This window comes from Condylura cristata, unplaced genomic scaffold (assembly GCF_000260355.1).
Source record: "Condylura cristata isolate star-nosed mole 26May11 unplaced genomic scaffold, ConCri1.0 scaffold00016, whole genome shotgun sequence".
In the NCBI taxonomy this organism is placed as follows: Eukaryota; Metazoa; Chordata; class Mammalia; order Eulipotyphla; family Talpidae; genus Condylura; species Condylura cristata.
In genome coordinates this window covers 6,366,897-6,389,674 of record NW_004567117.1, presented here as the reverse complement: position 1 = coordinate 6,389,674, position 22,778 = coordinate 6,366,897, and the positions used below count along the sequence as shown (strand labels likewise).

Here is a 22,778-nt window from a genome sequence, read left to right as displayed (position 1 = left end):
AAGTACACTGCTGAGGGGAGCAGTGGGCGGGTCAGGAGAGGGCTGCCACGCCATGTGGTCACGGTCACCTCCGGGGCAGGTGCGAATCGAACTCATGTGCAAGTGGTTTCAGCTTCTTAGTGCTGTTATTTAACCCGCTGCACCACCAGGGAGGGCTTAAATCAATCTTAATTAAAAAAAAAAAAAAAAGAAGAAGATTTACCATTTAAAATTTGACTATAAATGGATTAAAATAAATTCTCCCTACGGCAAAAAACTGCCATTCAAAGGTATTAAAATTTTGCTATGGGTAAATAAAAAAATCTCTAAAATAGCATTTTTTTTTCTTTTAGAGCTCAATTTCTTATCAAAAGACTGTAATTCTCCAGCCTTTTCCTTTTAGTCTAAAAATACTGAAATGTTCCAATCTGATCATTACTTTAAACTTTAATTTTATATTAAGAGGGTATTTTGAAAATAGGGGGAAAAAATCAACAAAGTAAAAACTGACATCCCTTGAGAAAGTTCTTTAAGCAACATGGTTGTGATTTGTCTTTTTTTGCTGCATCATTTGAGTCCCTTTTTAGTGACATTAGCAATAGTGAAATTAGCAATAAGAATGACAGTGAAGATACTTGTTTCCTTCCAGGAATGTGGTCTACAACTGGGGGAAACTATTTTCATGTATTATTCTCAACAATAGGAGGTTTTTAAAAATTCTGATATCAGACTCCTGAATTTCTAACTCATTAGGTCTGGAATATGGCGAGGCAAAAGATTTTAAAAAACTGTGGTGTACATTCAAAGTAATGACACCTTGATTCTGGCTGAGCTTCTCACAGGTGTTCTCATGGGCATTTTGTCTTAATACACAATTTTAACAAAATTCTTTATTCAGAGTACTAGGCACAATTCTCACCATTTTATGCTTTTTAATTGCATGAGCACAAGACATTTTTAAAATGTGGACATTTAATTATTTATTTCTAACAGTCTCTAATAGTTATCTGTCAGTTACTGCTTAATCCAACTGTCATTTCCTCTTCGGCAAACTCAAGTAATTCTGTTTCTTTCCACAGGTGCCTTTTGTCTGTTTTCTAGGCCAAAAAGACAGGTCAGCTTCATGTTCTCCAGGCCATAGCATGTCTGAGTCCTGACAGATTTTCTTCCTACAGCTTTTGGCTATAATTATAGACTTTGTCTTTCATCAAATGCATTTCTGAGTGTTTGTTGTATGCCAGACTTTGTTCAGGGCTTGGGATACAAAGATAACCAAGACACTGTATTTCCCAGAAAGAGGGAATCCTTTGTCATTTTTCTCTTATACCAAGAGATAAGTGCAAAAAATAGAGTGTTCACAGCAGTGTTCGGGAGGAGAGTGTAAGTGACTCCTAACTCCCAAGAAAAGCTTGAGTGAGGTAATGGCGTTTGAATTGAGTCTTAAAGGATAAATATGTTACTTTGACTGGGCAGCAAAGGGGAAAAGGGACATTCTTGTCAGAGAAAACAACCTTGCAAAAACTGCCACAGTCCATGGCTTGTTCAAGCAAAGGTGGAAAGGTCTATTTGTTGTGAGGAAATGCAGGGGATGAGGCTTAAAAAACATACTTGGGAGGCCCTCCCTGGTGGTGCAGCCGGTTAAAGCACAGCACTGAGAAGCTAAAGCCACTTCAGCTTTCGATTCCTACCTGCCCCGGAGGTGACCACATGGTGTGGCAGACCTCTCCTGACCCGCCCACTGCTCCCCTGAGCAGTGTACTTCATCAATCTGCCTGTTCTGTTCCCCACTCTGTCTCTGGTGAAGCCTCTCACCGCCCCTGAGCCTCTGGCCTGTACCCCAGTTCTGTATGAATAAATAAATAAATCTTTAAAAAAAAAAACATACTTGGGAGAGAGACTGTCAGACCTTTTCATGATAAGCTTATGTGTTTGCTTATGGACCTTTGCTTGGACGGGAGCTAGCAGAGGGGGGGCTCCATGAATAGAGTGACACACACTTTGGAAAAATTAACGCCTTGGCAGAATGGAAAGAGGCTGAAAGAAAAAGATACAAGATGCTAGGAAAATGGATGAGGTGTTTGACATATGTACAGGCACTACTAACAGTACTTGACAAAGACTTAGAATAGTTTATTATAGGAAAATCATGATCATTGATGAAAATATGGAAGATAGAAAAATATTAAGAGGAAAATATAATCTATAATCTTTCTGTCAGAGATATCACCATTATCATTTTTTCTGATGTATTTTATATAGCTAAGATAATTTTTTCCTGACTTTTTCACTTAACACTATGAAAAGTGTTTCTGATTATAGTTAGCATAATTTAATGAACACAAAATTGATTTTGTATGGAGGTACAATAGAAATATCAATTGGTTGTTTCTTTTATTGGTTGTTTTCATTTTTTTTGGTAAAACTTCTGATATTTAACATCTTCATGAAGTTGTCAAAATCATTATTGTCATAAGGCTGTATGATTTAAGTGAAATTAACATATCACACCACACTTAACATGAAGATTTTAATGCTATTATGTTGTACTTGAGAAATAGTACAAAAACTTATGATTTAGATTTTATAAATATTCAAGATATAGGATAGTTTGGTTGGATTCGTTGGTTTCTATTTTTTAATTTGTCAGACTTGGTTTGTTGCATCACTACTAACAAAGAAAAATAGGAATACAGAAGAGACTGACTTTGAGGGAAGAGAATCAGTTCTATTGTGGGCTTGCTGTATTTGAGATTCTGCACTGCTAGTAAATCCAAATAATATATAGTGGGAACATGAAATTTGGTGTGTAATTCAGTGGAAGAGGTTGGAAACTGAAGTCTAGATTAGAGAGCAATTTGGTGAGTAACTGTTAGAGCCATTGGAAGTGAGTTGGAGAGATAAATCAGTAATAATAGAGGGGTAGTGCTGAATGTCTGGACAAAACTGCTGTTTTTAATGACTGGGTACAAGAAAAGCCAATGAAATAGTAAGAAAGTGTGCTGCTAAAGAATACCAGGAGGTGACATCATTACAGAAGCAAGTAGTGAGAGATTTTCCAGAAAATAAAAAATGATCTGGTATGAAAAAACATTCATTGTCACTTCTAGTAAGAGAGAGGCAGAGTGAAACTGTAGTGATATACCATCTGACACCCATGAGAATGGTACATCGTAAAAGACCCAAGGACAGATGATAAAGAGGATACAGAATAAAAGTCAAGGGCACACAAGGGACAGTGGGTGGCAGGCTGAGGGAAGAATGGTCTGTGGCCCTGAATCTCTGACACATACACTGTCACCTTAACTACCGATAAGTGAAATTTATGAATAATGTAATTAACTTATTATGTAATTTCACTTATTTTTATGTCTCTCTACCCATCATTCCATGCATTCCTTTCTCTCTTACTCTTTTTAGAGCACTCAGTTTGTTTACTAATAGCTACTGTTTTTTTAAGTGTTTTAGTTTTTTATTTATTTATATGTACAAGAACTGGGGTGTAGGCCAAGGGTACTAGGGGTGAGAGGATTCATCAGAGACAAGAGTGGGGAGCAGAACAGGCAGACCTATTGAAGTACACTGCTGAGGGGCACAGTGGGTGAGACAGGAGAGGTCTGCTGTGCCGTGTGGATCAACTCCCTGGCTGAGGATCGAGCTCATGCTGTAGTGTCTGGTGATGTATTGATAGTGCTGACTTTAACTCCTGTGCCACCAGAGAAGCCCCAATAGCCATTAATTTTGAAAATGTTTTATATTATCAAATCGTGTGCTGGGTCAATGTCTAGTATTTGTTTTTATCATTTTAATTTTGACTTATTTTGCGCACATAGTTGTTTCAAATTCCCTACTATTGAAAAGGAATGTACTTCACCTTTTTATGACTATAAAATACTTCATGCTATGTATATACCATGTCTCCTTGATCCAGTGGTCTCTTGATGGACATCTAGGCTGCTTCCATTTCCTAGCCATTGCAAATTATATTGCAACACTCTGAAATATACAGGGTTTTGCTTTGGTGAGTTCATATTCTGTGGGTGTATGCCCAATTGTGGATTTGCTGGGTAATATGATATTTCCATTTCAGTTTTAGAAGGTAAATGCTGATGGCTTCCCATAACAATTGCTCCAGTTCATATTCCCATCAACAGTGTAATAGGATTCTTTTTTCCTCTGCAACTTCTTCTACACTTATGGTTGGGGTGTTTTTAATATATACTATTCTCATGGATATAATTTTATTTGCATTTTTCTTGTTAGAAATAACTATGAACATTTCTTCATATATATATATATTTTTGGTGAATTATCTTTTTATACCTGTTTCCCATTTACTAATTGAATTATTATTATTTTTTAGTTGTTTTTAATTGTGTTAGACTGTTTATATATATTGAGTATTAATCCCTTTTTAGTTATATGACATTATTTTATATATTACATGAACATATATTATGTGAACATTTTCTCCCATTCACTAGTATCTGTTTAATCATGTTTTATTTTCTTTCACTGTGTAGAGGTATTTTAGCTAGAGACAATCCCAAATGTTTGTTTTTGTTTTTAATCCCTTGCCATAAGGGCTGAGTCACCAACAGTATCTTTATTGTTGATATCATGGAGTGCATCATGTACTTTATTCTACATATTTTACTGCTGCAGCTCTTATATCTGAAATCTTTTGATCAATTTGAAATTAATTTTTGTATATGATGTTAAAGAGTAATTTAACTTTCTATTTCCCCAGTAACATTTAGTAAACAGACTTCCATCTTTTTATATTGATATAACATAGACTTATTGCATATGTTTTTTTTTTTTACCTTCTTTGGTAGGTTGTCTGATTAATGATAAGATATTTAATTATTTTTGAAGCAGTTATAAATGGAGTTATATTCCTATGTTTTTTGGTCATTGTTTATTAAAAAAAACTATCGATTTTGGTATATTGATTTTGTAAACCTCCACTTTGCTGTAGTCATTTATTGTTACTAATAACTTTATAATGGAGTCTTTAGGATCTTCTATACATAATGTCATATCATGTGTTTATTGTGATAGTTTCATGTCTTCTTTTCCTACTTGGATTCCCTTTATTTCCTGTTTTTTCTAATAGTTGTGACAGTGGACATCTTTGTATTAGAATGGAACACATGGGAGAAAGCTTTCAGTTTCTCATTATTGATTATTATATTGCATGTTGGTTTTTAAATATGGCCTTTGTTTTATCGATGGGTCCCTTCCATTCCTGTTTTGTTTAGATTTTATCATAAATGGTTACTGAACCTTATCAAATATTTTCTCATCATATATTGGTATCATGATTTTTGTCAATATGTTGTATTATATTAATTTACATTAAACCTTGCATCCTTATGATGAACCCTGCTTGGTCATGGTGTATAATCCTTGAGGCATACTGTTGAATTCAGTTTGCTAATAATGTTTTGTTGAAAATTCTTTCATCGATGTTCATTAGGAATATTGATCTATAGTTTTCTCATGCTTCTTTTGATTAGAACATATCTTCAGGTAATGTTGACATAGAATAATTTAGGGAGGATGCTTTCTTGTATTTTTAGAAACAATGTGAGCAAGCTGGATATTAGAGCTTTTAAAATGCTAGATAAATTTAATTTGTAAAATTTCATTTAATAACATTTAAACTACATCTGGATTTTTGTTTTTTGCAAGATTTTTTTATTAGTTCGATTTCCATGATTGTGAACTATTTGCTAAGATTATCTTTCTTTCTGTGGTAATCTTGTTAGACTATGTTGATAGAGAAATTTACTCATTTGTTCAAGTTATCAAGTTTCTGACCTTTTTATATATCTGTGTTATCATGGTGATCTGTCCTTTAATTTGTAATTCTATTTATTAAGATTTTCTCTCTTCTGTTTTTCTGTTGCCTACTGATATAGGGCAAAATACCTACTTTGTGTATCTTGTCAATGAACTAGTTCTTAGTTTTATTGATTTATTTTGTATAGCATTTTTTAAATCTACATTTCATTTATCTCTGCTGTTATTTTTACTTCTTTCTACTAACACTGGTTCTTGTATGTTCCTCTTTTTTAAATTTGTTTTCTTATGCATACAAGAACTGGGGTACAGCTCAGAGGTGCGGAGGGGGGCGGTGAGAGGATTCACCTGAGACAGAGTGGGGAACAGAACAGGTAGATCGTTTGAAACACCCTGCTGAGGGGAGCAGCAGGTGGGACAGGAGAGGTCTGCTGTGCCATGTCGGTCACCTCAGGGATCAAACTCCTGCTACAGTGACTGGCCAGGGATCAAACTCCTGCTACAGTGACTGAGGATAACTTCATAGTGCTGTGCTTTAACATGTTGCACCACCAGAGAAAGCCTTAGTCTTCTTCTAAGTTGCTTTAGGTAGAAATTTATTTTTATATTTTTGGTTTTTCCTTTTTAACGTGGGCCTATATTACAGTTCTGTTCCCCTTAAGATCACTTTTCTGTATCTCGCAGATTCTGGAAACTTGTATCATCATTTGTGTTTGTTTCAAAGTCTTTCCAGGTTTCTGCTTTGAATATCTCATAACCAATTGTTTGTAAGCAGCCTATTGTTTCACCTCTATATAGTCATAGTTTTCTCTGTCATTTTTTCCTTATAATTGATTTCAATTTTATGGCATTATGGGCAGAGAGGGTACCAGGTATCTTGTTGATCTTTGTCATTCTGCCAGTTCATATAAAATATATATATATATATATATATATATATGCATACAGAATTGGGGTATAAACCAGAGGTGTAGGAGCAGAACTGGCAGATGAAGTATACTGCTGAAAGAGTAGTGGGTGAGGCAGGAGAGGTCTGCTGCGCCATGTGGATCACCTTCAAAGCTGGGGATCGAACTCGCACTGAAGCAGTGGTGGATAGCTTGCAGTGCTGTGTCCTAACCCATTGTACCACCAGGGAGGGCCCAATTTATATATTTTTAAATCAACATAATGTAGCATAAGGGAAAGATATAATAGAGAGTACTTTTAATACAGTAAGTACTTTCCATGTGTAATCTTTGAAGCATATCTTCAGTGAAATGGAAGAACAGTTTGAAAATATGGAATTACCATGAAAAGAGAGTCTACCAACTAGAGACTAGAATATACTTTGTTGCTGAATATAATTGGAATTTCCAGAATGTGAATGTTCAGACAAGGAAACAATACAGTTTCAGTTAACTTATACTATAACTATGTTGTTGTTGAAAAATTTTTGGGTATAAAAGTAACTTTATTTAATAGATAAAAGATACTTTAATTATTCAGAAAAACTGAAAAATCAACCCTAGAGAACTGACTACGTAACAGAAGCAAGCAGGAAGTAACTAGGAGAGGAAAAAGAACAAAGAGGGAAAAATTGTATAATCTCTGGTGGTAGAATGAGTGAGTTGGTGGTGGGTATACTGTGGTGGTAATACATAAAGGGATTACCCCAATATTGCCTCAGTTAAAAATAAATAAAAAAATTAAAAACATAAGTTTATGTCTGAAACTGAGTCAAGCCCTTTGTCAGACAGAAGAACTATCCAGAGACTTCTTCACCTGTGGTGAAGAGCAAGGTGTGGACAGTGTCATGTATAACACTGGACAGTTCTTTTTTTTTGGTGCAGGACTGTCCCATCCATTGTAAGATTTTTAGCACTCCTGCTCCTGCATCTTGAATGCTAGTTAGACCCCCAAATCATTTCAGCAGTCAGAGATCCCCCACAACATTCATTCCAAAACGCTGTCCTTGGAGTCATGCCGTCCCAGAGGAATGCCTGAATTCATTGTGAGATACTACTCCTTCATGCTTAGTCTTTAGAATTCTGGCTAAAAAACCAGTGGAAGGGAAATAACATAATGGTGACTGCATTAGAGGTCACTAGCTGACCTCTACAGATCTGTGTGGTTCTTTCTAATTAGATGGTAGAGTTTTTTCCCACTGTTTCTACATAAATTCCTCCCTTCCTCCTCTTTTCTTAGGTTAATTCATTAGGCAGACTAATGATATAGTTCCCTTAGTGATGGTTTAGTCTAGTCTGTTTCCAGTCCATTTACAAAAGAAACTTTTCCTTAAAAGCTGCTTCTAGCTGGACACTTACATTAACTTGGTTGAAACTTGTATTTTAAACAGTAAACTGAATGTAATGAGGATCTTGAAATAAATTCCTTAATTATTTGGGGTGGTTTGTGTGACATTTATACTGGTCATATTGGTTGCAAAAGGGTTTTACATTTCTTCCCCATTCTGTAAGTGATGTGACTTGGGGCAAATTACTTAACTTCTGGCATTTCCATTTCTTCATAACTAAAATACTTATGAGATGCGAGACTAGACCCCTAGAATGCCACAATGTATAAGTTCCATAGTTTTTAGGGACCAGCTTTGAGTATAGAAGACCTTGGCATGAGAGGTAAAACCTTTTGCTCAAAATGACAAAAGAAGTAATTTGCTCCTCCAGTATTTTTCTTACCTTTTTTTTTTTTTTTAAGATTTATTTATTCATACAGAACTGGTATATAGGCCAGAGGTGCAGTAAGAAGATTCACCAGAGACAGAGTGGGGAGCAGAACAGGCAGATTGACAAAGTATACTGCTGAGGGGAGCAGCGGGCGGGTCACAAGAGGTCTGCCACATCGTGTGCACCATGTAGATCACCTCTGGGGCTCAGGATCCAGCTCGCACTGAGGACGCTGTGGCTGGCTTGCAGTGCAGCACTTTAACCTGCTGTGCCACCAGGGAGGGCTCCTCCAGTTATTCTTTACTGAGTTGTTATTTTAAGTATTCAGACAAGTGGAACCTCTTCTTTGGTTCCATTTCATGTTATTTTTTACCATTTATTTCTGCATGACTAAAGGGAATGGGCAAATTTGGGATGGGTATGAACAGTGTAGAAGAGAATGAAGCATAGGACTCAGGAGGTTATGTTTTGAGTAGAAGAGAATGAAGAATTACAGTTGATTTTCAGGGAGTTGTTTAAAATGTCTCTCTGTAGCCCTGTCCCCTCCTCCATTTCATGCTTGGAAGCCACACGGTGAGTATTAAAATACATTAAGTGCCTCTGGACAGTAACGTTTAAAAGATTGTAGTTCAACCTGTGTTTGCTTTCATCAGTAAGGGATGTATATTGCTCTGTAGTATACTGACGATTTCAATTAGTTGTATTATTCCTACAGAGGGGCCTTGATGTCAAGAAAGACGTCAGAAAATATAATTCACAATGTGAATAGAAAATTTTATACACAGACTCTCCTCACAGTAAGGGAATTTCTTGTATTTCTTGCTCAAGGCAAGTATTTAACCATTTCTGTAATGAGTGTGGAGGGGAAAGAGGCTATGCCTTGTAAATTCTGTATCATGTTAAAAATAATTACATTTTTTTTGCAATAAATTATGACACAACACACTGCCAGCTGTTTTTCTACTTAAAGTTCAACACTATTTTTCTTTAAGGGAATGTATGTTATGTATGTTTCTAGATTTAAAGTTGCAAAATAGATATAATACTGATTGTACTTAAATTAATTTATAGCATTTCTCAGTATACATGATTATATTTCTCCCAATTTTTTCTAATCCTATCCACAAATTTTGTGCCAATTTACTTTTTGTTCAGCACTCAGTAATTTCAGTGATTTTTGCTCAATATTTTTGCCTGACTTCAAAAACACTAGAAAAACTATCACTTTCTAAAATTATGTCATTGACCTTCAGCATGTAGTAGGTAAATAGGGTGATCAACTTGTGAAATTCAGTGGGGCCTTGGAACTGATCAGTCCTTGACCACTATCAGTAACATCATGTTGCTTTTCTGTTCCTTGCAGGACAAAGCTATGCTTCAATGATTTTGTTTTCAAATGCATTGTTTTCCTCAACTTTCTTAACAAGGCATAGTGATTTTCATTTGCCGCTCAAGCCTTTCTGTTAGATCTTGTGTTTTGTTCATCCAACACAATTCAAGCTTTTGAATTCTAAAATCACATGACCAATTTAATTTTTCAATTATAGTTTGTTTCTGGATATATGAGTAAAGATAAACAGACTTCCTGGAGAAATCAACTGAAACACTGACTTCTTTCTTTTTCTCATGCTGCCATTAGGTATTTTCTACAATATTTGTTTTATTAAAGACTCCTTTTCCATGAGTAGACTTAGGAGCATGGTTCTCACTAGATGATTAGAACTTTTACAAAATTTTAAACTCAGAATATGAAAAAAGCAAAAGTTTCATTGAGCCTCCCATTTTTCTTGATATTCAGAAGGACAGTCAAGTTGTGGAATTTTTCTACTCCAGGGAGTAGAACCTATCCCTCTGGTGGAGAAACAGGGAGGGTGTTGTTCTGGCATCTTGTTCCCCAGGAAAGTCTATTCTCTTAAACTGGAGAAGGACTTAGCTTTCTCAATGTGCCCCAGTCTAACTCATACAAATCCCTGTGGTGCTCCAACACTTTTTTCTGTTCTGGGCTAGAGACTGGCAAAATTCCTATAAAAGGCTAGATGTAAATATTTCTGGCTTTGCGGTCCATAAGGTCTCTGTTGAAACTCTTCCCCTCTGATGTTGCAACTGGAACATCAGTCTGCAGCCACAGGTTGAAGTTAAACAAATGGGTTTGGCTGAATGTTAGAAAAACTATCTTCAGACCCCAGCTGGCTTCATTTGTCCACATATTATTCACATGTTGTAGTTTACTTGCTCCTGCTTGACGTCATGCCCAACCTTTTCATTAGGTAAGCTATGTCTTGTCCCATCCTTGTAGGGAAAGAAGTGCTTGGATTCTCATTCCCATTCATATAAAGGACAATTCACCAGCAGGTAGTGCTTCTCTAAGCACTTATGGTATCCAGGCCACCTCCTGGGCAGCCAAGAAAAGTTGTAAAAGATAACTAAGTAACAATTATACACTGGCTTCATGTGTAACATTGGAGTCTAAATTCAAACTGGACCATGTGACAGAAACCAGACTGCCATATCCGAGTTCTACAGGTTTTCGCTGTAAGGGCCACATGGGGCACGTGGTGATTGAGCAAGGTTACCAAGAGTTAAGAAAGTACGGGTTCAAGCTTAGCAGAAGCCCTGTTTTTCTCAATCAGACATAAAGAAAGGTGATATTCCTAGTAAGGGTGATAATCCAAGTATTTAATAATTCTTAGAATGGGCTAGGGACCTACCAAGTGTAACAGGTCTTAATGCTGCATAAACAGCTGTGCTCTACTGGAAAGAAGTTCTTAGTAAATGGTAGCAGAGTACACACTTGGGCATTCTCAATCCCACACATATTTATGTGTATTGTAAAAGGCACATCCATACTGTATGTACATATTTTTTAGAGAGAACCTTGTGACCACTTGGTCTTGTATTTCTTTATTCCAAATCTTAATCTTCTCTCTCTTTACTCCTATTTGAGAAAAATAGAACTTCTGTTAAGCTTGAACCCATACTTTCTTGCCTCCTGGTAACCTTGCTCAGTTCCCACATGCTCCATGTACCCCATGCAGCTGTTATAGATCAATCTTAGTTTTTCTAAAAGCATGCTGCCACTTACCTTCAAAAATACTTAAAACTAAACTAATACTAATACTCACTTACTTGAATACAACAGTTTTCATTTCATATACTACCAGCTGTTTACTTCAGAGAAGATAAGTTGTTAGGCAGGCTAAGAAATTTGGTAACAGCAATTTACTGCACTCTTTAAGCTCTCGGAATTCTCTTAAGCTTATTTTTGTTGTCACATTCCAAAAATAACTCATGAAGCTTCCTCTGATAGGTTAACTGGCTGATTTCATTATTTATAAGACCTATTTGACAAAGTCCCATCACACCTGCATTGAATAAAAAGAGCAAAGTCCCATGGAGTCTAAAACTACCTACTTGTGTTTCTTCTTTTCATGTATACACACACACACACACACACACACACAATTCTGTGTTTATAGTCTATTCAAAATTAATTTAAAAGCTAAAATTAACAAGAAACAAATGGAATATGAGAAAAACATTAGTCAAAATGGTTGGTGGATGAAGAGTCTGTAAATTGATAATGACAATAAGATAAAGTATGGTTTGCCTAGGCAGACGTCAGAACTCAATAAAAGGTAAAACTGTATGTGTATTTTCAGTATTTACTCAAAATAAATAGACTTGGGGCATTTAACTGGCCCCGGCCATTCAGGTTTTGTATTAACATTCTGTGGTAAGGTGTATCCACTTTCAAAATCTCAGCTGCTTTGTAGACATTCCCCTACGCCCCCCTTTTTTTTCCTTTGACATTAGTATGCCTCCCCTGAAGCAAGGTTTTGGAAGTGGAAAAACCTACATCACTTTGATGCTTTTTTTAGAGTTGGTTTGAGATTGGAAAAGAAAAGATGGCTGTCAGCTCACAGATCACTGCCCCCTGGGTGCTTCTGTGCCTTTGCTTCATAGAATGTCTTCTGAGACCAAAATCCTCCTGGGACAACACATACTACTTAAGGGCATTATTTCCATGGGCATTTATGTGGTATTTCTTCTCCCACTCCCTAGTCTTCTGTTCCCTTTCTCTTCCATAATAGCATAACTCTGTTATCTCTTGGAGCTGGTGCTGCCTGGAACCAGTTTCTACAGTTTAGAGATCTATGAGAGCAAGGAAATTAGAGAATAGTGATGAACCTCAGATAATGTTTTATTTTTAAAAAACAAAGTTGTTTTTAAAAGGAAACCTTGAGTTTGAAGGAAAAGCATTACATTTGGAAGAAGAATAACATTTTTTAGCTCTGCAATAAATAAATATAAATGATGACATTATTAAATTATCTTAAATGATTTTTCTGAAATATATTTATTCAGTGCAGTGTTCACTTAAAAAGGAATTTCTGCCTATATTTATAATCCATCGATTTTTATGCATTTAATATTTACTCATGAAGTTGGATTCATGCTGGAACCTGCCATAGACTGAGGGCTGTCAAAATATATAGAATGTAATTTGTTCTTTAAAGTTGCTTAAAATCTAATAGTTGAGGGGGATAATCTTAAAGTCAGTTTAAGACAGTGTATGGTAATGGCATACATTGGCAAAGCATTTTCATCTAGGGACAGTGTCCTAAAGAAATTGGCACTTAGTCATTCTTCGTTGATACAACATCTCATTTTACTCTAATAATACATACAACTTTTTATTTTGTTAAATGTATGTTCCACTCTTTGGCCTATTAAAAAAAATCAGCTTGTTTTACTGTTAATTGAATCGTGAATGTTTTATAAATATGCTGATTGCAAATACCTTATTAGACATATGACATACAAATGTTTACTAATAGCATGTGATTTTTCTTTTCCTATTTTTAAAGTGAGTCTTTCAAGGAGCAGATGATTTTAACTACATTTTATAATTGTTTTATTTTGTGGATTATGCTTTTTTGTGTCACCTCACCTAAACAAAGATTTTCTCCTGTTTTTTTTTTTGGGGGGGAGGGGAAATCTTACAAGCTTTCAGGCTTTACATTTACTTTTATGATGCATTTTGTGTTAGTTTTGTATATGGTAGGAGATATGGATATATAGAAATTTTATCCTTACCTATGGATCTTTAATGTTCTTTATTGACAAGATTATTTCCCCCACTGAGTTTAGCCAAATGTTGAAAATCATTTGTACCATTGTGTGGGTTTATGTTTGAACTCCCTTTGTTTGACCTATGACTATTTAGTGGCACTATCAAGTTGCTTTCTTACTGCAGTTTTACAAGTCTTAAATTCAGGTAATATAAGTGTGCTGATCTTTTTTCCTCCATGATCTTTGGCTATTTTAGGTTTTTTATATTTCCATGTGAATGTTAGAAATGTTTCCATTTCTCCAAAAAGATCTGCTTGCATTTTGATTGGGATTGCATTGAGTCTGTGGATGTAATTTGGGGAGAACTGATATCTCAAAATATTGAATCTTCCAACCCATGAACAAGTCATAGCTCTCCATGTACTTAGGTCTTTTTTTTACTTCTCAATCATATTTGTACTTGTCAGTGTATAGATCATGTTGTTTGTCTTTGTTTTTGATTAGAAGAACTGGGCTGTAGGTTAGAGGTGCAGGGTTGAAAGGATTCACCAGAAACAGAGTGGGGAGCAGAACAGGCAAATCCACTGGAATACACTACTGAGGGGAGCAGTGGACGAGACAGGAGAGGTCTGCTGCTCCATGTATAGTCAAAAACACATTCCTATAATTTGAATTATTTTAATTTATTGGCACTTATAGATATCTATATTGGTAAGTGTTCTGTGTAGACAAGATGTAATTATTTTGGGTTGAGTGTAGTGTAGACATTATTTGAATTGTCTTTTAGAATTTGGTCTATAAATTGTTGAGCAAGGGAATTTTTAAATCTTTATAATTGTGATTTTTGTCTATGTTTTCTTGTTCTGTCAGTTTTTACTATATATGTATTATACATTATTGTGTGCATTAATTCTTGGCTGACTTTTTTGATATTATAAAATCTTTAGTAATATTTTACTCTATAATAACTCTGATATTGAGATAACTTTCATTTGATCATTTTCACCTAATATTTTTACTTTCTTTTTACTTTAACATATATATATTTTTTTCACGTAAAGTGGATTTCTTGTCAGCAGTGTTTGTGACTTGGTTTTTAAAGCATTATGACAATCTTTGCTTTTTAATTCAGATATTTGGGGCATTTATACTTTGATGTGATAGGATTATGTGTAAATATTTTAACTTTTTGTATTTGTCTTATTCCCTATTTTCCTCTTTTTTGGGACTTTTGAAATAATTGAATATTTTTTCTTCCTACCTCTCTGTCATATGACTTTAGTTACATATTCTTTAAATTACAGCCTACCTTCAAGTAATATATAAATACTACTAATATGAGATAATATTCTGTTATTTTGTTTCAAACAATCATTTTACCTATAGGATGATTTAACTAATATGAAACTAATGTTTCATATTTAACAATATTATTACTAATTCTTACATTCTTTATTTCTGTCATTTTTCTTCAGTTTAAGATTTCCTTTAACATTTCTTACAGTAAAGTTGTAACTACTGTACTGTAAATTGCTGTAGGTGGCTCTTTCGTCTTTTTTATGTCTGAAAAATTATTTCTCTTTTATTTGAAAGATTTTTTTCTCCACAGTATATATACTTGGTTGATATATTTTTTTTTTTCCCTTCCCAGGTGTTTAAAACTACTCTTGTTCTTCTTGGCACTTAAGTTGTTTCTATAACTTGGTTGTTGCAGTAAGTGCGGCAGTAAACATATGTCTCTCACTTCCGATTAGTGTTATAGTCTTTGGATATATACATAGGACTGGGATTGTGGATCATATGGTAGATCTATTTTAACATTTTGAGAAACAGTCAAACTTGTTCATAGGAACTTGTCTACATCCCCACTAACTGGGGTGCAGGGGAGGGATTTTTCTCTTACTAGTCAACACTTGCCTTTCTGATCTTTCTCATATGTGAAGGAGTATTTCACTAGAATTTTGAAAATCTTCTAATTGCTTACTTAAAATTTCAGTTTTCCCTCCAGTTTCCTGAACATTCAGCATAGACTATTAACTGTATTACCTCTCTATTAAATCCTTCTAAGGTGTCATTTCTAGGCCTATTTGTGTTGATTGAACTTTTTCCTCATTACAGATAATATTCTCCTCCTCCTTTGCTTGCCTGGTAATTTTTTATTGGAATTAATATGATTTTTATCATCTTGCAGCTACATATTTTTATAGTTCTATAAATGTTTTTGACCTTTTTTCTGGGACTTGAAAACTGTTTTATCCTTTTGTATTTTGCTTTCAGGAGTCACTGGCTGGGATCAAAGTGGCATTTAACCTAAGGAAAAGTTTTCCCCACTCTAGAGGTAAAACAATTCTGAGATCTCTATACAAAGTCACTGATTAGCTTTTCTACTCTGTTGTTGGCAACACTAACTATTCCTGACTTTTTGATTACTGAGGATAATTTTCTGTTATTATTCTAGTAACTATTCCCTGGCTGGCTATAGTTTCTATGTCTGGGTTTTCTGATCAGTACTCAGATGAAAACTTGAGTGGCATACTGAGAAGCGCCAGAGTTCTCATTCCCCAGAGATCTTACTTCTTCAACACCATCATCTTTGAGCTTCATAACTTCCTTGAGTTACAGCTTTATATTCTAAACCCAGACACAGCAACAGGCTAGCTGGGTTCCTTGTCCCTGCACCTTGGCTTGGAAACTCTATTGACTTTAGCTGGGCCTATGGTAGGAATCAAATTGTTTTCCTTTCTCTCAAGTATCATAGTTTTTAGTTTCTTGACATTTAATATCTTTATCATTGCTGGAACTTGACATTTATTGGACCACCTGACTTCCTCCTATTGGTCACAGAGGTTCTGTTTATGTTTTATTTTTCTCTCTGTGTGCTTACCTTTGTGCTGTTACTATTGATATGTCTTCAAGTTCACTAATCCCTTTTCTGTAATGTATAATCTGTTGTTACTTCCACCCAGCAAATGTCTTATTTCACACTATAATATTTATGTATATGGGCCCTCCTGGTGGCACAACAGGTTAATGCACAGCACTGTGAAGCTGTCCACAGCCACTGCAGCACAAATTCAATGACCAACCTGGGAGGTGCCTCACATGGCACAGCAGACCTCTCCTGACCCACCCGCTGCTTCTCTCAGCAGTGTATGTAAGTGGATCTGCCTATTCTTTTCCCCACTCTATCTCTGGCAAATCCTCTCACAGCCCTCACCTCTAGCCTCTATCCCAGTTCTTGTATGCATAAATAAATAAACCTAAAAAAAATATATAAATATTTATGTATAGAAGTTCATATTCATGAAGGGAAGAAATCAAATAAAAGAAAAGAAAACGCTACCTTACTCACCATTTCTGAGCCTCGATAGCTGCTCCTGCATTTCAGTGAGACTGCTCAGTTCTGCCCAGTATCCCCTCTCTGCTCTGTTCTGGAAATTATTCTAAACTTATAGCCACGTGCACAGAAGATTCATCTCATTTGTTTCCTTTCTCCAGGCAGCACAATCCTGCACTTCCTATTGAAGTTAAAAACAGTACTTTATTTGTCCAGTTTTCTAGTTGTCTACAGCAAGAGGATAATTTTGAACCAGTCTTTCATGATTCCATCAGGAAGTTCACTTAATGAATTTTTAATTATGTATCTGCATGCATGATATGTATGCAGATTTTTTTTGCCTCAACTTGCCCTTATTAGAATTAAAGCTCAAAGAACTTTTTTTGTTCAGCCTCATATCTAATATTAGTAGATACTCCATATTTAAAAAAAATATATGCATTATCATCCTATTGTAGCCAGTTTCTACAGGACTCCAATTTTATTCTTCTTTTTGCATGTTTCCTAATTCATCATTACTGCTAAATCATCTCATATTAAATTCTTATTTGTAAATACTTTGCAGGGATCTATTTTTCTCTTTTCTCCTAGCAGTAAAATTTTGGCTGATTATTGAGAAAGTTGGGACTTATTAGAAGAAGTGTTTGAGCTTAGTGATCTATATCTTCTTATGAATTCTAAAGTACTCACCTATAAATTATTTTTACGTCTTTCATGGACATAACTATATTGAACTGATAGAGCTGTTTCAAATCCCATTAGCATTCATTGAGAATAATGCAGAATAGGTTTGAGGGTTTCTTTTCTTTAGAAAAAGCCATCTAAATAGATCTTAAATTAAGTCAGGAGTAGGAGGGAAAATTCCAAGCATAGGAAAAGCATGAGCTAAGACACCCAGTCATAAATCTGTCATTGAAGAAATACATGTGTTACAGTGCATTCTCCTTGCGACATCCAAACAGAGATGTCCAGTGGGATGTTGGATGATGATCCTAAGGGAGTACTCAAGAATGGAGTTAAGGATCCCAAATTTACCACATGGCTAAGTCTAAACTCTGATGTGACAGCTTTGTTTGAGGGTGAGACGGTTTGTATAAATACAGACAAAAAGAGCTGTGCGTAAGCCTACAATATAAGGATTAGTAGGTGAAAAGCATTAGTAGGTGGAGAAGAAATACTGGTCATAGATGTTTGAGAATCAAGCAAAAATTAAGTCTTGCTAAGACAGATTTGTGTTTCTAAAAGTCTGACTTAGAAATCTGTGACACTAGAATTCTCAGGGAGCGGCGCTTATAAAAATGCATAAGCTTATGCCTGTTCTCAATAGAAGTTTCTGTGAATAATACCCAAAAGTATTAATTTGATAATATTCTCTAAAAAAAAATTTAGTATAATAAATATTAGGAGCCACTGGAGTAGAGTTTCGAGAAGGAAGACTCACCAAATGAATCAAACATGAAAGAAAATTCTAGTCTAAATGAACTGTTAAATAGACAACTATTTAAAGAATATTTCTGGTTTCTTAATCTTAACCTAGGGTTACCTTTTCCCCCGCTTTCCCTAAGCTTACTAGTATGTTAATATAATAGATGTTTGTTGGATTTTTAAATAAATCATCTAAAATTGAAAGATTATAGAAATAATCACTTAGTTTGGCAAAGTAGAAAAAAAGATGAGCTTGATTTTTTTTTATTATCATGCTTTTACTTTGCAAAAGTGGAAATGAGCCTATCCTTCATTTCTTTGCAGTAATTTTGCTTTAACCAAACATTTTTTAAGGGTTTGCTATGTAGCTACCACTTACTATGTGCTCATTAAGGCCATCAGGTATAAGAGACTTTGTGTTCTCAAACTTCAGACAAACAAAAAGATAATGTAAGGAGCTTGGGGGGAATTTTTATTTACTGTCCACCTAGGGTTTTTGACACTATAGATCTATTTTTTTTTTCAACTATAGTATTATTTTTATGACTTCTTTTGAGAAATACATACTTGATTTTCTTCTCATTTTTTGCTGGAAACCCGTACATTCCTGGAAGTATCCTATAATGAAAATAAATGGGAAACTGAGTCATATAGAATTCAGGGTCATAAGTATAGTAATGTAGTCTGCTTAGTAAAGAAGAATGCCAAGATGGCATATGGGCACTAGAATGACTCTGTTCCATTAGCCAAACATGTTTTCTAAGAGAGGATAACCTTTACTGAATTTCCACAAAAAAGCTTTATGGGCTAGCGGAATCCTGGTAGAATTTCATTTTCTATTCTATAAAGCAGAATCTGGGTAATTTTTCTGTAAAGGAAAAACTTTTGAATGGAAGAAGAAAGCAAAAATAGAAGTTAACTTATCCATTCATCAAAGAAAATAAAAAGCCAAAATATTAATTGGAAAGTGGCAGGTTCCTTTTAAAATAAATGAGTAAATATAGTGAAGTATAAGACCTCACTCCTTTGTGTTTTTTTAGAAAAATGAATTAAAGCTCAACAGATTTGCTTATATAGAGATAATTAACTTAAAATGTCTTTGGATTATGAGATTTATCTTCATTAATAGCATCAATAACAAAAATGTGAATTTGAAATTTATTATTTTACTCCGCTACTATGTATGTTACTTGGCAAGTGTCTACATGCCACCGGACAACCCAGTAAAATGGAAGTGTCAGCGCTTGTTTCCATGAATGGTTTCAAAATAGAAGTTAACTTCAGTACATTGTAATATGACAACCAATGGATAAGTTAAAGTGTGTGACTAATTTTTAGCAATATTAATATATTCCTTTTATATCAAATATGTAGCATTTTTTTTTGTTTTGCTGTCTGTATATTTCATATACAACTTGTATAACTAGTGTATTTGGTCTGCTACACATGCCAATTTTATTAGTTTTAGATTGCTATAGATCTTTTTATTTTATCGTCTGAGACATTTTTGTATATAGATGTCTTTGTATGTTTGTAAAACCTTTCATGAGGGACATAATCCCCTACTGCTGGTAATTTAAAAAAAAATCCATTTGATTATTTTATTCTTTTTGAGAAATACACTAAAGGATTATATAGTATAATCTCTAATATAAAGGTACAAAATAAAAATTTGGGGAAAAATGAAGAATATTAATAAAATGAACAAGGTGACTGTTCATTGGGGGAAAAAATGGAGTTAGACTTCAGGAGACCAAGTGTATAGTGTGGTTTCTATAAGCTATTTGGATGAGCTGTTTATCCTTCCTGAGCTTCAGTTTTTCTGGTCTGTGAAATTTGATTTATGTGGGCATCCCTCAGATTCCCTCTTAGCTCTCTAATTCTCATGAGCTTTTTATACTGTCTTAATTACCAAAACTCAAAAAAGGGCAATTTTTCCTCCTGCACTTTTATTCATTTACATAGCATAAAACTTTACCCTATCAAAATGTACAGTTCAGCAGTTTTTATTATATTCACAAAGTTGTGATACCATCACTACTTTCTAATTCCAGAATATTTCACTGCAAAAAGACTCCACATCCCTTAAAGTCAAACTCCGTTTCCCACTCTCCTCTGCCAAATTAGGGGAAATAATAGATTAAATTTTGATTTTGTCATATTTATATTTCCATTAACCTATATAATGGATACATTTTAGTGACCTTTTCTTGGTAAAGCAGTAGTATATCACTTTCAAAAATTCTGTGTAGTTACTTTTACTTTGATAGCTAGAAATACAGAAAAGCATGGGGTCTTCTCCTCCAAGAAGGTTCTGTCGCTCCCTTTTACAAAAGAACTTTTGTTCCATGCGATCCTCTTACTTTTGTCAATCACTGGAGTTCAGTGTGTAGTGCTTTGGTTGTTTCCTCCCATTGCCACTTTTCCTGTTCCTGTACTGTACTCAGAGGTGTTACATAAATGCATAAAAATGTAATTGCTGCTAAACTTCTGTTGGTTAATAAAAAATTCCACCTTGCAAAACCATTTCTGATATTCTCTGCTGAATGACTAAGAATTTGTTTGCTGTTTTAAGCCTCCCCTCTAATCTACAAACACATTTTTCAGTATCTTTATCTTTTATTGCCAACAGAGAGGTTCAGGCAGACCTGTTTACCTTTTGATGGAATAAATCATCAGCTTTCTCCTTGCTCCCCTAAGAGGGCTGAGGCAGGCCAGGAAAGACAAAAGAAAACAGGATGAGCATGAGAGGATGCCAGGATAATGTGGAAAACAGAGCCAGGGAGCCTGAGAAGGATTGCAGGGACCCCTTCTATGCTCTTACTGTTTCTGTTACTCTGAAACTATAGCTTCCTTTTATCAGCATTGCCTTTCAAGTGCTTTTTGCAAAACATCCAAGTTGAGCTTGTTTATAAGCATGTTAGAATCCTAGATTACTGAGAAGCCAGAGGATAAAAACAAGGGATTTGTCTTCTTACTTTATCTGAATGGTTTCCCTAGGAAGCTGAGAGGGCAAACAGCTGCATTCCTGGGACTGTGCCAGCATCTCTCAGAGAACCACCTCTCTAGACCTGCTACAGAAGCCCAGGTAGCAGGATCCAAGATAATTTCTCTAGATGGCTAAGCTGCAGCCACCATTCCTTCAGAGAGGAAAACAATGGGGAATTTAGTCCTCGTCTTTTCAGAAAAGGAAGGGGAAATCTTTGTATGAATGTATTCTTTTTAAGACTCTTGGAATATATTTGATTTGAAAACAATGTGAATATACGTCCTGTTTATTTAAGCAGGGATGTTTTCATCAGGAGTGAAGTTTAACTCCATAGTATACTGATTAAGATGATGCCAAAACATGGGGTTACCTTAACAATTTAACAACTTCTAAAATTGAAAATCATTACATTAGATCCCACCATCTTGAGGACTTACCCAAGTAAAGTGACTTGTTAAAATATTCCTTCCAGTTATACCAGTTCAGGAAGATTTTGGTCATGAATTAAAAAACTAATTTTTAAAAAAGATTTATTTATTCATACAGAACTGGGGTACAAGCCAGAATTTCAGGGGCAGTGATAGGCTTCACCAGAGACAGAGTGGGGAGCAAAACTGACCAACTGACAAAGTACAATGCTGAGGGGAGCAGTGGGCGGGTCAAGAGAGGTCTGCCAGCTCCATGTCGGTCACCTCCAGGGCAGGGATCGAACTCATACTGAAGTGGCTTTAGCTTCTTAGTGCTTTAACCCGCTGCGCCATCATGGAGGGCCCACCAATTAAAAATTTTAAGCTGTATATTTTACTTGCTTTTTTGAGAACAGCAGAGGTAGACAGCATTTAAGTTATTTCTGAGATGCACTAAGATCAGGCTTGGCAACTGCAGTGTTCTTGGCTTTTCTTTTATGGTTGTAAGATGGCTGCTGAAGCCTCAGCCAACTTGCCCACATCCAAGAAGGAAGGAGAAAGAGAAGAGAACAGCACCTATAACAGAAAACAAGAGTGGACTGAAATCTTGGAGAAGAGTTTTCATTGTGTGACTGCTTGGAATTGTGTCAAATGACTGAGTTTGGCCTAAAGGAGTTGTGATAACAAGTTGAGAAGGGGGTTGAGTCCGATAGTCTTATCTATAGTGTTTCAAGTGGTATTTAATGCGTCTATACTTTAGTGTCTGTTGAATCTGACTCTAAATCTGTGAGCTTTCTAGCAAATCAGTTAAATTATAGTAATGGCTTACTTATGTACCATTTGGCTTACAGATATTAATTCGAGCCTCACAATAACTCAGTGAAATGTAATGATTAATGTTTCCAATTTATAGATTAGGAAATGGAGGCACAAAGATTCAATAGCTTGCTGCAGGTCATAGATTCAGGAAGTGGCAGAACCCACATTCAAACCTGAGCTGATTTCAGGGGTTTTTTTGTTTGTTTGTTTTTTACTTTTTAAATTCTGTTCCTTATATTCCTTCTCTGGTATAAAAATAAGTGTCACAAAAATAAGTG

General features: G+C 35.2%; 1 protein-coding gene across 2 annotated transcripts in view; it reads left to right on the top strand.

Moving 5' to 3' along the window:
• Window positions 1-22,778, top strand: part of ARHGAP28 (Rho GTPase activating protein 28) — a 155,689-nt gene that overhangs the window by 61,034 nt on the left and 71,877 nt on the right. Inside the window, exon 2 of one of the 2 annotated variants that reach the window (XM_012725914.1) lies at window positions 15,801-15,861. The exons of the other annotated variant lie outside the window; for it this stretch is intronic. The gene's annotated coding sequence lies outside the window, so the exon portion shown is untranslated. The remainder of the gene's footprint in view (window positions 1-15,800; window positions 15,862-22,778) is intronic. 2 annotated transcript variants of the gene reach the window in all.